This window comes from Podarcis raffonei, chromosome 8 (assembly GCF_027172205.1).
Source record: "Podarcis raffonei isolate rPodRaf1 chromosome 8, rPodRaf1.pri, whole genome shotgun sequence".
NCBI lineage: Eukaryota > Metazoa > Chordata > Lepidosauria > Squamata > Lacertidae > Podarcis > Podarcis raffonei.
In genome coordinates this window covers 65670896-65685738 of record NC_070609.1, presented here as the reverse complement: position 1 = coordinate 65685738, position 14843 = coordinate 65670896, and the positions used below count along the sequence as shown (strand labels likewise).

Here is a 14843-nt window from a genome sequence, read left to right as displayed (position 1 = left end):
CTGCAATTGCAGAGTTGCAACCCATTCCCAGCAGGCTCACTTCAGCCCCAACTTCTCCATCAATTAACCCAGCACTCGGAAAGGTAAAGGTAAAGGGACCCCTGACCATTAGGTCCAGTCGTGGCCGACTCTGGGGTTGCGGCACTCATCTCGCTTTACTGGCCAAGGGAGCCAGCGTATGTAACCTGAAGCATATGTAACCTGAAGCATATGTAACCTGAAGCCTATGTAACCCAAAGCGTATGTAACCCAAGGTACCACTGTATCCCGTAAGCTGCCCAGAGTGCCTGGAGAAACCCAGCCAGGTGGGAAGGGTACAAATAATAAAGTTGTTGGGCCAGGGGCCCAGCCAGACCAGGTAGATAAAGACCCCAAGAAATTCCAAAACACTGGCCAGGGAAGGCAAGGCTGGGCTTGCTCTGAGCCTTTGCCCCAAGAAAGAGGAGCAGGAAGAGTCCCATCAGCTCTTACTCTCTTGCTCTTGAAGGCTGTAAGCCAAAGCGCCATCTTCCAGGACAGCAAAATCTCGGCAAACTGCAGGGGGAAAGAGAACACACAATTAAACAACAGCAGAGCCCAGTTCTGCCAATATTTTCGTTTATCTGCAAGTTTCCTTACCCATCCATCACACCAACCATTGCAGCTATGTAAACAGGGAAGGCCTTTTCAATTATAAAATAGGGGGGAAAGCCATTCAAAATGGAAACAGAGCAATGCAAATCCAGCAAAATAGGCCAGATTAAGGTGGTGCATCTCAGCAAATCTCAGCACCCAAGAAGGCCAGTAGGGATGTAGAGGGATTTTCAAATGTTTGGGGCCTAAATTGTTTATAGAGCTCTAAACACAAATGTGAGCAGAACTTTTAATTGGGCCTGAAGACAAACCAGCCACCAGGGCATCTGTTTTAAGATAGTTGCGACTGGATAGCCAGCCAGCCAGTCCTCTGGCTGCTGTGTTTTGGACCGAGGAAGCTCACAGCCATCTGAAACAGCATTTGGAGGAGGAATGTTTTGTGTAAAGGTAAAGGTAAAGGGACCCCTGACCATTAGGTCCAGTCGTGGCCGACTCTGGGGTTGCGGCGCTCATCTCACTTTATTGGCCAAGGTAGCCGGCGTACAGCTTCTGGGTCATGTGGCCAGCATGACTAAGCCTCTTCTGGCGAACCAGAGCAGCACACAGAAACGCCGTTTACCTTCCCACCAGAGCGGTACCTATTTATCTACTTGCACTTTGAAGTGCTTTCGAACTGCTAGGTTGGCAGGAGCAGGGACCGAGCAACGGGAGCTCACCCCGTTGCAGGGATTCGAACCGCCGACCTTCTGATCAGCAAGTCCTAGGCTCTGTGGTTTAACCTGCAGCGCCACCCGCGTCCCTCATGTTTTGTGTAGTTGCTGCCAAATACTTATAACCCCGCAGAGCATCAATGCTGCCTCCAGGACTTCCATTCTGCCTTCCTAACTGGAGGAGGAAGAGGTGGCAGTGGCAGCAGCACTGAGATGACTGTGAGCTGCGCTCCCTTGGCAAAAAGGCAGCCAGCCTGCCCAAGGCAACAGGCGCCTCTTTGCAGGAGCCCTGCCAGAATCTGGGTGTGTCCAAAGTAGCACACCCAGTCCCTGCCCACCCAGCCATTCCACAGCTACTTGGCCGACAAGTCAGCACAGCTTAACAAGGTGTTGAAAGATCTCTGTCTACACGCACCGTTTACGCAACACAAAGAGAAAAAGGGTGGAGAGTGAACATGGAGGGCCGCACCTCTCAGCCTAAACCGGGTGCCGTGGCAAATGCCAGCTGGGGAGAGTCTTTATGATGCGACATCCCCCCCCCAAAATAAGCTATTTAGGCCTCAACCACACTTCAACCAAAGGGCGGCAAATAAAGTTTGCCCATTGCAAGGGAAAACCTTTTCCAAGGTGGCGACAAAGGACCGTGTTGGGCACGCCGGGCCTTCTTGCGCCTGGCAAAGCTCTCGTTTGCTCAAGAGTGCCAGCCAGCCTTGTCACAGAGCCCGGCTGCTTGCCGGTGGGGGCGAGAGAGTCACATTTGTGCTGCGCAAAAACACAGCTTCTGCTTCCAAAAGATGAGAAGTCAGACACACCCAGTCTAGGGAGGCCAGCCCCCACTCAGCATCTTTTTTCTGCGGAGCACCGGGGAGGGGAGACCCAGACAGAAAAAACAAAAATGAAACAACAAAACCAGTCTTCAAGTTTATTGTCCTTACATCATGATGAATAGGGCCCTTCTCCCCCAACTCCAGGAATCGCCACTTGAAGCCAGCAGCCACCACCAGCCCTTGTGGCAAGGGAACCTCCAAGTGAGTAAGGAAGTCAAGGGCTCAAGTGGTACCATTTTGGGGGAGGGGGCTGCCCAAAATCTGTACAGTGGTACCTCTGGTTACGGACGCTTCAGGTTACAGACTTCGCTAACCCAGAAATAGTACCTCGGGTTAAGAACTTTGCTTCAGGATGAGAACAGAAATTGTGCAGCTGCGGCATGGGCTGCAGTGGGAGGCCCCATTAGCTAAAGTGGTACCTCAGGTTAAGAACAGTTTCAGGTTAAGAACGGACCTCCAAAACGAATTAAGTTCTTAACCCGAGGTACCACTGTATTCCTTTTTCCATACCATTGAAAGCAACGGATTAGAATTGGAAGTCAGCAACTAGAACAAACATCAATTAGAATTCAACAACAGGCTGGAATTGGAGTTGTGAGAGGAAATACTCCTTCAAAGGCAACCTGTGGAACTCATTGCCACTGGATGTTATTCTGGTTCCATTAATGTGGACTTGCCTCTTCTGCAGAACGTCTGAGAAGTAAAAAAAAAAACCACCACAGAAAACAGAACTGTGGGTTAAAGGTGGTGGTGGGGCACTTTGATGTGGATATTGTAAAATAATAATAATATCTGCCTGTGTGAGCAGCACTGAGGCCACAACCAGCTGCCCTGTGGAAGCGACCCAGGGGTGCCCAGAAGTTGCTGCTCTTTTAGCAGAGAGGCCTCTCTTCCCAGAGGCAGCTGAATGGTCAAGCGGCCGCAGGTGAGTGGAAACCCCGCCGCTCTGAGCTTCGCTTCCCCGAGTGGCTCTCCACTCAGCCTCACGACCTCATTTCCAGCTGGCATCGCTTTCCTCCTCCTTCCCAAATTACATTCATTTAATCCTTTCCCCATCCCTCTCCGTATCGCATTACAAGGTGAATAAGGGACATGTCACGCATTATAATTACTGGCCCGGAATCAAATCTCGGTGGCGGAAAAAATGCGCCCCTCCCCAACACTGCAGTGCTGGGTGGGGGGAGAGAGCAAGCTTCTCTCAGAGGCCTTAGCTACGCCCATCTTGGCAGGTGCTTTCTGAGGCCTTCACAATCGTCATCCTCACACAATTCTAGAGGAGATCTTGGCAGGGCAAGGTGTAGCAGCTGCCCCTGGTCCAATACACCTGAAGGGCACCAGGCTGGGGAAGACTACCCTGGTTAACTGGGCCACAGGGAGGGGATTTTATATATATATATTTTTTTAAGGGACTGGCATTAGATTTTGACACCCTCCCACAGCTTGAGCCACCTTTCCAAATACCACCTGGGGCCATCATTCTGCAGCCACTGGATCTGTGTACAGTGGTACCTCTGGTTAAGAACTTAATTCGTTCTGGAGGTCCGTTCTTAACCTGAAACTGTTCTTAACCTGAGGTACCACTTTAGCTAATGGGGCCTCCCGCTGCCGCCGCCACACAATTTCTGTTCTCATCCTGAAGCAAAGTTCTTAACCCGAGGTACTATTTCTGGGTTAGCGGAGTCTGTAACCTGAGCGCCTGTAACCCGAGGTACCACTGTACTGAACTCTGGCTGGCTCTCCATATTGTGGAAGTCCTCCTCTCCCAAGTGTCTAGACACTAGTGACTGCAGGAGAGAAGTTGCAGTGAAGTTTGAAGCAAATCTCCCAGTACACTGAGCAAGCAGCCGCATGCCAGGGGCAGGATTTCGCTCTCTCCTCCCTGTCTAATTAGAGGCAGGAGGAACGAAAGCAAGCAAAAGAAAGGAGGTGTCTGTCGTGACCCTCTCCCTTCTGGACCTCTCCTTTTTTTTAAGGGGGCTCTGCCTCAAGGTATCATACAGTTGCCAGCCATCAGTTGGAGACCATGGCAGACCCCGGAGGGCAAGTGGGTTTCCTGGGCCTTTGCTCCCACAGCAGAAGCAAGGAGATGGAAATTGGCACACATCTCTAAGCGGGTGAGCTTGTGGCTGTTTGGTACGCCACGTACCTCAGCACCTGGCGGCATTTGGGGGCTTGCACAACACCTGCTCTCTGTTTTGATGATGATTTTGTACATTTCTCTTTTTTTGTAGAAGAGCAGCATGTATATTATCCTTAAGAATGGAGCTTTCAAGTTCAGAGGCAGACTGCTGCCTGGGCTCTGCAAGTGGGCTTCCCAGAAGTCCCTGCCTTGCCATGATGGCACCTGGGCAAAGCTGTGGTTTTGCTCTTATAAATGCAACCGCAATACTCAAGGCCCACCTCTTCCCATATGAACCTACCCGGACCCTGAGATCATCTTCTGAGGCCCTCCTTAGTGTGCCGCCTCCTCGAGAGGTCCAGAGGGTAGCAACATGAGAACGGGCCTTCTCTGCAGTGGCTCCCCATCTGTGGAATGCTCTCCCCAGGGGAGTCCGCCTGGCGCCTTCATTATACACCTTTAGGCACCAAGCAAAAATGCTCCTTTTTAACCAGGCCTTTGATTGACCTGATCAACATCCCATACCCTTTTAAAATGTGGCTCTTTTTTGGGGGGGTATTATTGGGTTATTGCTTTTATTTTTATTTTATATACTGTGATCCTTTTATGTGAACCACCCTGAGACCTCCGGGTATAGGGCGGTATATAAATTCTACTACTACTACTACTACTACTACTACTAATAATAATATAACAATAACCTACACCTTTCAAGGTTAGAAATTTCACGTATTTCAAGCTGCAGATCAGTAAAGTGGGATTATCACCCTCAGAGAAGCTTCACTTCGTGTTTCCTAATACACACATACACCCACCCACCAAGGTGAACTCCTAGCTTCTTGCATGGCTTACCTTCCTGCACCGGAGGCAGGCGGGAGGTGTCAATCTGAACTTCCGTCATCTTCAGAGACCGGGCTGTGTTCTCATGGACTCCTGAAAAGGCAACCTGCAAGAAGAGAGGCTACGAGTTACTGGGATTGCCTAGTGATGGTAACCTAAGTGGGTTTCAGAGATGCTGGAGGAAAAAGTCTTCCCATTGCATAAGCCCGGGTTATCTCTGTGGCTCTCTCAGGGAGGTTCGTCTGGCAAAGTGTGTCGGTGCTGACAGGTGAGCACGCTCCTCCAAAAAACTCTCTCCCAGGGCCAACGCAAGAGGAAATGCTTCTGTGTAGAGTTCCCCAAGCCCAGAAACAAGAGATACCCCACAGGGCAGGGTCCCCAAAGAACTCTTGTGCAAGGCTTTCACTGGTTCTTCTAGCTAGGGGTGATGGGGGTTTGTAGTCCAAAGACAGCTGGAGGCCCAAGTTTGGAAAACCCTGTTTTAGGGAAGGGGTGTGTGTGTGTGTGTGTGAGAGAGAGAGAGAGAGAGAGAGAGAGAGAGAGAGAGAGAGAGACGTTCTCATAATCTCTAGCTGCCTTCTAGTTGTCGTTCTAGACTGCAATCCTCACTCTAAGCTGCAGGAGTTACAGTCCCAAACATCTGGAGGGCATTGAGAGAAAAGTAGGCATGCGAACTCATGATCAACACTGGGTAAACATTCCACTTGATGACATCTAAACCCAGCCCTTCCTCCCAAAGGAGCCCAGTGCTGTCTCCCTGTACCTCCTGCTGCCAACATGGTGACTGGCAAGATGGGTGACCCAGCAGAGGATGGCACAAAGGCATGGGGTGGCTTCCAGTTGCTGCCAGCCTCCAACGGACAGCTTGCCTTCCTCTCCCCCAACATTGCCCCACATGTCTATTCCCCTTTCTAAACCTGCCGCCATCTTCTTGCCGAAGCAAATTCCACAAGTTAAAATTGCACACTCTGTGAACAACGGCTCTCTTTTATCTCGCTCGGATCTGCTGGCTGGCAAGTTTCACTGGGTGACCTGAACTTCTAGTATTATGGTGGGTGGGTGGGGAAGATGTCTCAACAGGAATAATGGTAGCTTTACCCTTACTCCTTTGGGGAGTTGCCTCCATAGTCACAACATATTTTTGATTGCTCCACCTTTTCCAACTCTATTTTTTGAAATGGGGGTGGGGAAAGAGAAGGGGAAAGAGATCCAAATGCAGCTGCTGCACCAAAGATTTGCCTAAGAGCATTACAATACTGACAGTTTTATTTTCAGTCCCTTTCTTAATAATCCCCAGCATGGAATTAGCCTTTTCCGCAGCTGTCGCACAGTGTTTGCACTAAGCTATTCGCCACGACTGCACAGCACCCTCCGGGGAGAGTCACAACAAGCTCCGATTCCCTCAGTAAGCAGGCAGACAGACTCCACTTTTTACTTTCCTCCTTTGCAAGAAATACTTATTTACTCCACCCTCTGCTTACTGTTCTTTAATTAGTTACTAACTCCTTAAAAGGGGACGCGGGTGGCGCTGTGGGTAAAACCTCAGCGCCTAGGACTTGCCGATCGCATGGTCGGCGGTTCGAATCCCCACGTGCTCCCGTCGTTTGGTCCCAGCGCCTGCCAACCTAGCAGTTCGAAAGCACCCCCGGGTGCAAGTAGATAAATAGGGACCGCTTACCAGCAGGAAGGTAAACGGCGTTCCGTGTGCTGCGCTGGCTCACCAGATGCAGCTTGTCACGCTGGCCACGTGACCCGGAAGTGTCTGCGGACAGCGCTGGCTCCCGGCCTATAGAGTGAGATTAGCGCACAACCCTAGAGTCTGGCAAGACTGGCCCGTACGGGCAGGGGTACCTTTACCTTTACCTTAACTCCTTAAAAAAGGCCTATTGTCTTATCCTATGACTGTTAAATGCATTTGATTTAATTTGCTTTCGGTGAAGTGTTTCTTTGTCAAAAGGTTTTTGAGAGTGCTTATTATTACATTTCTACCCCGTGTTTCCTCCAAGGAATGGTGAATGGCCAAGCTTACCCAGTGAGCTTCATGGCTGAGAGGGAATTTGAACTCTAGTCTCCAAGTTCATAGCTCAACACTCTAACCACTAGGCTACGCTGGATGTCAGACGACATATACAACATCTTCTGGATTTCCCTTACCCACGTGCTCCCTGACTCTTCTTCACAAACGCTTAAAAGGTTGCTGAGGCAGAACTTCCCTTTACAGAAGCCTTGCTGATTCATTCTCAGCTAGACTTGTTCTTCTATGTGCATGATCAATTTTGTCTTTAATTATGCTTTCCACCAATTTACCTGAAACGGACACTACAATGCAATTTCCTGGATCCTCCCCCTACCCCTGGATACACTTAAAAAAATAAATAAATATACATGTTAAGCTGCCTGCCTTCCAGTTCTCTGCTAAGGGGGAAGATTTTAGCAAGAGGTGGGATATTTTGAGCAAATTCATATCCAAATCCTGCAAAAAAAATACATAGATGTAAGTCCCACTAAACTGCAAGAAGATCAAACCTATCCATTCTTAAGGAAATCAGCTCACTGAGTGCTCACTGGAAGGACAGATCGTGAAGCTGAGGCTCCAATACTTTGGCCACCTCATGAGAAGAGAAGACTCCCTGGAAAAGACCCTGATGTTGGGAAAGATGGAGGGCACAAGGAGAAGGGGACAGAGGATGAGGTGTTCTCGAAGCTACCAGCATGAGTTTGACCAAACTGCGGGAGGCAGTGGAAGACAGGAGTGCCTGGCGTGCTCTGGTCCATGGGGTCACAAAGAGTCGGACACGACTAAATGACTAAACAACAGCAAGAAGTCCCACTAAACTCACTAGGGCTTACTTCAACATACACATGAAGAGGATTGTGTTAAGAACCCTACTTAGATGAACACCATCAAGACTCCAAGATTTGCCAATTTGTCATTTGTCCCTAGAATAGCCCTAGACCATTTCTAGCCATGTGTTGCTTTTCAGCATAGCTGAACAGAGATTCTACTCTTGTTCCCCTTAATGGAAGAAGAGGAGCTGAACTTATGACCTAACACAGAAAAGTGAGGATGATATTTACTGTCAACAGACAACCCCAAAACCACTCCACACAAAATCAGAAGGTGGTTCAAAGCTTTATATAAAACTGACCTGACTCGAGGTAGGCACATGGAAGGTGCAGTCACAAAAGACCCCTGACCTCTCTCTACCAACCTCCCCTTCATCGAGGCTTGTTCTGGTCGTGCAAAGTCTCTGCTCATTCCTAAATTTAAACAAACTCCCCAGTGGAGAGCTTGAAGACTGTGGATTCCTTCTGGAAATAGCAGCCAGAGAGGAATGCAACTTTTCCCAAGTAAGGGCATATGAATGTGCCCGGTTGATGTGTGTGGGGGGGGGGGTCTACTCTCCCTATGTGCCTCATATTTTTTTTCTGTAAGACTGCAAATGTGAAGCGCTTCCTCTCAGGGAGGCAAAGGGTGGGTAGAGCTTCTCCTGCTCAATTTCTCTGTATCGTGGCTCCATCCAGACTTCCCTTTATTCTGCACTCGCTGCATTTTGAGTGCTAGGTTTCCCCTCTGTGTTCACAAAGCTCATCTCTGCCCAAGGTCGGAAGAGTGAAGGCACCCCCATCCTGTCAATGTCCCCCAGTGCGCACACAAAACAGGTAACAAATCTGACAATAATGAAGCTGTGCAGATGTGAAACACATGGTGTGTGTGTGTGGTAACATGAACACATCTGCAATTGCAGAGTTGCAACCCATTCCCAGCAGGCTCACTTCAGCCCCAACTTCTCCATCAATTAACCCAGCACTCGGAAAGGTAAAGGTAAAGGGACCCCTGACCATTAGGTCCAGTCGTGGCCGACTCTGGGGTTGCGGCACTCATCTCGCTTTACTGGCCAAGGGAGCCAGCGTACAGCTTCCGGGTCATGTGGCCAGCACGACTAAGCCGCTTCTGGCGAACCAGAGCAGCGCACAGAAATGCCATTTACCTTCCCGCCAGAGCGGTACCTATTTATCTACTTGCACTTTGACGTGCTTTCGAACTGCTAGGTTGGCAGGAGCAGGGACCAAGCAACGGGAGCTCACCCCGTCGCGGGGATTCAAACCGCCGACCTTCTGATCAGCAAGTCCTAGGCTCTGTGGTTTAACCCACAGCGCCACCCGCGTCCCTCCAGCGCTCGGAAAGTCTTTGCCAAATCCCCTCTATCATAATCCCGTTTCCTCCGGACCCCCAGAACATGAGCAAGGCCCCTCATAGGAATCCAAAAGAGAGTATGCAAGAAGCCTGGCAACCCTAGAAGTTAATCAAAAGATATGCAACCGTAACACACACACACTCACAGAGACACACACACTATTCATCCAAAATGATCAAACGGCTTGGATTTTGTCCCTCTAGCAAGATGCTCTTGTGAAGCAATGTAAAGTCACGGTAAGAGATGTGTAGCTGCTCTCAGTGGAATCCCCTGCAGATACTCCAGCAAGCAGGACCAGAACCAAGGGAGAAGGGGGGCAGATAACCTCCGAGCAGCTAAGATCTATGATTTGATAGTGGAACAGAGACTGAGGCTACCTTTGAAGCCAGTGGGCCCTCGTTCGCTGTGGGTAGAATAGGCAGCCTCCCCCAAGGGACTGCTGCAGTTGCAAATTCCTGCAATGAGCAGCGGGGGGTGGGGGGTGGGGATGTGGATTTCAACTAGGTGACCTCTACAGCCCCTCTAGGATTTTTAGTAAGCTGCCATTTTGGGTTTGGTTCTGACTTCATGTTATCTGGGACATGACTGGACCCTCCTTTGCTAAAATATACAACAGGGGGAGGAACTTTGCACATGGCCAGTAGCATCTCTGTTCCTTTTAAGGTTCTCTGCTGGCTGCAACCCTTCCTAAGGTTCCCCAGGTCTCACCTGGAGATCCGGGGGGTGTGTGATTTTTTTTTGGGGGGGGGGTTGCATGCAGACAGGCTGACGGCAAGATTTATCCCTTTCAGGAGGAAGAGGCGGCACTCTGCACATGACCAGAGGATTACAGCGAGGCAATGCAACCTGGCAGGCATGCGACCCATGGTGGGAGGGGGCATAGCCACGACCCTGGTCCCTCCCCACCCCCCGCCTGGCCTGAGCTACCCTTGCTGCAAAGCCCGGAGGGGAGCCCCGCATCCAGGTTGCCGCGCCAGGTCTCCACTCTTGATCGTGATGGACACCGCCCTTGTAGGACGCCGGGCACTTGCAGGACGCCGGGCCAGAGAAAGGCGGGACCACCTCGCAGGGCTGTTGTTGGGCGAAGCCCCTCCGGCCCCTCCCTCCACCTGCTGGGGAGGGGGCGGCCACCCCCAACCTCTCATCCAAGACGCATAATGAGAAGGGACGAGGGAGACCCCCACCCCAAAACCACCCATCCAAGTACTTACCTGCCTGCCTGCCTGCCTGCCTGGGCGGCCAAGGCGCTCTCGCCCCGCCTTCTGGTGGGCAGGAGGCGGCGGCTCTGCGGCTCCGCAGGCGGATGGGAGGAAGGAAGGAAAGGAGGGAGGGAGGCTGGGCGACGCCTCCCCCGCCTTCCTGGCCCCGCCGAGCCCCCCCGCAGCCCCTGCCCACCCACCCACGGGGCCCACCGCCTTCCCCGGTCCCGGAGGCCTCCCCAAGGAGCGCAAGGAGGAAGGAGGGAAGCGGGCGGATCCGGCTGCAGCAGCGGCTCCTACCTCGTCCTCCTGCCCGGCGACCGCCTGGATAAGCGGCCTTGCGTAGGATTAAAACAAGGGGGGGAGGAGGCGGAGGAGGAAGCGGGGGCTGCAGCCAGCTAAATTTACTCAAAGGAGACCCATCAGAACGAAGGGACCCCAGGCGTTGCCAGGCGTAAATCAAGCAAGTCGTAGAATTATAGAGTTGGAAGGGATCTTTAAAGATCTAGTCCAACCCCTGCAGGGGATCGAACATGCAACCTTGGCATGATCAGCACCAGGCTCTAGCCAACTGAGCTGTCCAGGTTCCTTTCTCCACGAATAGCAACCCCCCCCCCACAAAGGCTGCAAGCGAGATAAAATTCCTTAACTAAAAGTAGGAACAATCAGAGTATTTGAAATCGAAACAGTTGCTGAGATCACTTGGATGATGTTGTGAAAGGTTTTCAGCAAATGCAAGAAAACTTGTTTTAGTTTAGGTTAAAAAAAAAGATGAAAAAAATGTGTGTATGGTTCGAGTTATTAACTACCATCCTACCAGGATCCAGAGCGAATTTGTCTGAAGTTTGTATGGCTTTAAAGACGATTGCAATAAGGTTATGATTTATGTTTGTTATGTTTGTTCGTTTTGTGTTTTTGTTTGTCGTTAATACTGTAAAAACCAATAAAATTTTGGGGGGAAATTTTTTTGGGGAAAAAAATTAAAGACGATTGCAAATCGGCAGTATATAAGATGGTCTAAATACATAATTCAGATGTGGGTGAACACATCTTGGCACGAGGGGAGTGGTCCTGGACCTCTTGAAAGAGATGGGGGTCCCACCACTCCTGAGAAGAAAGTTCAGTCTGGACCTAGTGGCTTGTGACAAATACCCTCCATGGGGGAAAGGCGATTAAGGGAGACAGTGGCAAGACAGTTGCAAATACTCTTGGGTGAAACTGGTCACCTTGTCCCTTTTCAGGCTGGGTCCAGGCCTGGCTCTTTAAAGGCCTGAAATGTTCTGATGGATGAACTTCATGGGGAGAAGGACAAGGGGAGTGCTATTTTTCAAGAAAAAGAGGTGCCAGAACTCACCTTGAAACACCTCCCTTGTTCTCTTATAATGGCAATGGTGCCCACCTGAGAGGTGCCGGAACTGAGTTCTGGCTGAATAAAAGCCCTGGCCACCCTATTATTCTTGCTTGATCTCTCAGCAAATATTCCACTGATGGTGGAATCTTCTTGAACTGACTCTGTTAGATGGGTATTGAGGAGGGTCCTTGTTTTACCAAAGGGGGCATTTCCAAGTGAGTTCCAGCACCTCTTTTTTTTCCTAGACAAATAGCACTGACACTGGGTGATTATTATTTTTTTGGGGGGGAGCAGCAGTTGTACTGTGGGGTGCTGCAGGGTACCATCTTGTTCCCAGAGCTATTTAACCTCCCACACTAACCATTGGGAACAATCATTTGGCGATCCGGGGCACAGTGTCCTCTGTGTGGTGGTGGAACAATTTCTCCGTAACATCTGAATCAGAAGAAGCTGTGCAAACCTTGGACCAGTGGCTGGACTCAGCGTTGGGTTGGAAGAGGGCCAACAAACTGATTCTGAATCCTGGCAAGGCAGAGGTGATGTGAGTGTCCAGTTTTCCAGCTGGGACAATTGCCTGCATACTCCCCTCTGAAAGAGTAAACTTGTAAATCCAGGGATTCGCCTGCATCATCTGTGTCGCTAGAAGGCCAGCTGTCCTCCTATATGGAACTTGCCAAACTGACTGGGAGACTCCGAGACCAGAGAGAAGAGACGGTGGAAGAAGACTGGAAGAAGTTTAAAGAATATTTGGAAAAATAGGTTAATATTTAAATCTTAGAATAGCTTTGGAAGTGGATATAGGCTGTAGGGTTAGAAGTAGAAGATAGTGTATTTTAAAAAAGTATTATTTGTAAGTGATAAAATGTGAAGATTTTTAAGGTAAAAGTAAGTGTGATAAAAAAATGGTTAAAAATTATGATAAACTGCTAAAAGTGAGGTAAAATGAATTCTATGATGTGTTATAAATAACACAAATAAACAAATAAACAGTGGCCAGGAGTTCCTTTCACCAGCTGCAACCATGTGCTGGTAAACTGCCAGGCTGGATTACTGCAATGCCCTTTGTGTGGTTGGCCTGGAACCTGCAGCGAGTGCAAAAAGCAGCAGCTGGACTGCTCCCTGGGGGCAGAATACAGTGGTACCTCGGGTTAAGTACTTAATTCGTTCTGGAGGTCCGTTCTTAACCTGAAACTGTTCTTAACGTGAAGCACTACTTTAGCTAATGGGGCCTCCTGCTTCTGCCGCGCCGCCGGAGCACAATTTATGTTCTCATCCTGAAGCAAAGTTCTTAACCTGAAGCACTATTTCTGGGTTAGCGGAGTCTGTAACCTGAAGCGTATGTAACCCGAGGTACCACTGTATTGGCTTCATGTTACACCAATGCTTAAGGCCTTGAACCCGCTGCCAGTTAGCTGCAGGACTAAGTTTAATATGCTGGTCCTGGTATACAAAACCCGACGCGGCTCGATACCAGGATAATCTAAGAGAGCGTCTTGCCCCTAATATACTCAGCTGGTAGCTCAGTCAGTAGAGCTTGAGGCAATCTCAAGGTTGTGGGTTCAAGGCCCACGTTGTGATCCCCTCCCAACTCTACAATTCTATGATTCTATAACATGCTTTGCAGACTAGACTTTGTGCTGCAGATAGAAGATCTGTCCCACCCCCACGTGATGCAGGAATCAGGCCTTTAGTGTGGCAACACCACAACCCTACGGAGCTCCCTCCCAAGTCTGTGTATGAAATTGCTTTTACTGTTGATCTTTTATTATTGTTAATTGCTATGAGGTGTTTCTTGGGAAGCAATGCATAAATTAAGCAAATAAGCAAGCGGTATTTGATCCTTTAAGAACCACAGGTTTGTATATATGTATGGCCTCTTATAAAATGTACGGGGCATGGGGACCTCAGAGCCCCAGATGCAAACCTGTTTTTTTTGGGTTCTGCCATCTGGGGCGGAAAAATAAGTGACAAGCAAGGTTACCGGCGCCATCTGCTGGCAGAGAGCAATTATAAGCCTCCTCATTTGTAGTGTAAGCAATTTCAAGCCGAGCAATAGATTTCTGAAACAAATTTTAAAGTCCAGAGTACCCAAGTGGAGAGGGGAATCTGGGGCAGACTTTGACCTTTCAAATTTCAGCGGCACCCTCTGCAAGGCCAAAATTTGAAACCTCTCCTGCCTCTTGCCTTCCATTCTATTCTATTCACTACATCAGTGGCTCCCAATTGGCCAAGTACTGCGGACCCGTCCCCCTTTTCAAAAGCAAAGCCACTGACCCTTTACTTTAGAAACCTTTATATCTCGGTGGTTGCTTTTGTTATGTGAATGGGTGCCAAGGACCCTTGGTTGGGTTATGCAGACCCCCTGAGGACTGGGGACTAACAATTGGGAACCACTGCATTACATCATTGGAGTTTTCTTGGCAGGGATACTGGAGTGGCTTGCCGGTTCCTACTCCAGGTAGGCTCCATGATCACTGCAGATGGTGACAGCAGTCACGCAATTAAAAGACGCCTGCTTCTTGGGAGAAAAGCAATGACAAACCTAGACAGCATCTTAAAAAGCAGAGACATCACCTTGCCAACAAAGGTCCGTATAGTTAAAGCTATGGTTTTCCCAGTAGTGATGTATGGAAGTGAGAGCTGGACCATAAAGAAGGCTGATCGCCGAAGAATTGATGCTTTTGAATTATGGTGCCAGAGGAGACTCTTGAGAGTCCCATGGACTGCAAGAAGATCAAACCTATCCGTTCTTAAGGAAATCAGCCCTGAGTGCTCACTGGAAGGACAGATCCTGAAGCTGAGGCTCCAATACTTTGGCCACCTCATGAGAAGAGAAGACTCCCTGGAAAAGACCTTGATGTTGGGAAAGTTGGAGGGCACAAGGAGAAGGGGACGACAGAGGATGAGGTGTTCTCGAAGCTACCAGCATGAGTTTGACCAAACTGCGGGAGGCAGTGGAAGACAGGAGTGCCTGGCGTGCTCTGGTCCATGGGGTCACGAAGAGTCGGACACGACTAAATGACTA

The 14843-nt window shown here is 49.7% G+C and overlaps 1 long non-coding RNA gene across 3 annotated transcripts; it reads right to left on the bottom strand.

Annotated features, from left to right (window-relative positions):
• Nucleotides 1–342: 342 nt before the first annotated feature.
• On the bottom strand, nt 343–10983 carry LOC128419599 (uncharacterized). Of its 3 annotated transcripts, none has more exons than XR_008331882.1 (3): nt 10768–10983; nt 5082–5175; nt 343–534 (listed from the first exon to the last, which is right to left on the bottom strand). It is a non-coding gene; the product is annotated as an uncharacterized LOC128419599 (long non-coding RNA). The 3 variants fall into 3 exon arrangements; XR_008331880.1 differs by lacking the exon at nt 10768–10983 and adding an exon at nt 8219–8276; XR_008331881.1 differs by lacking the exon at nt 10768–10983 and adding an exon at nt 7455–7538.
• Nucleotides 10984–14843: the final 3860 nt, after the last annotated feature.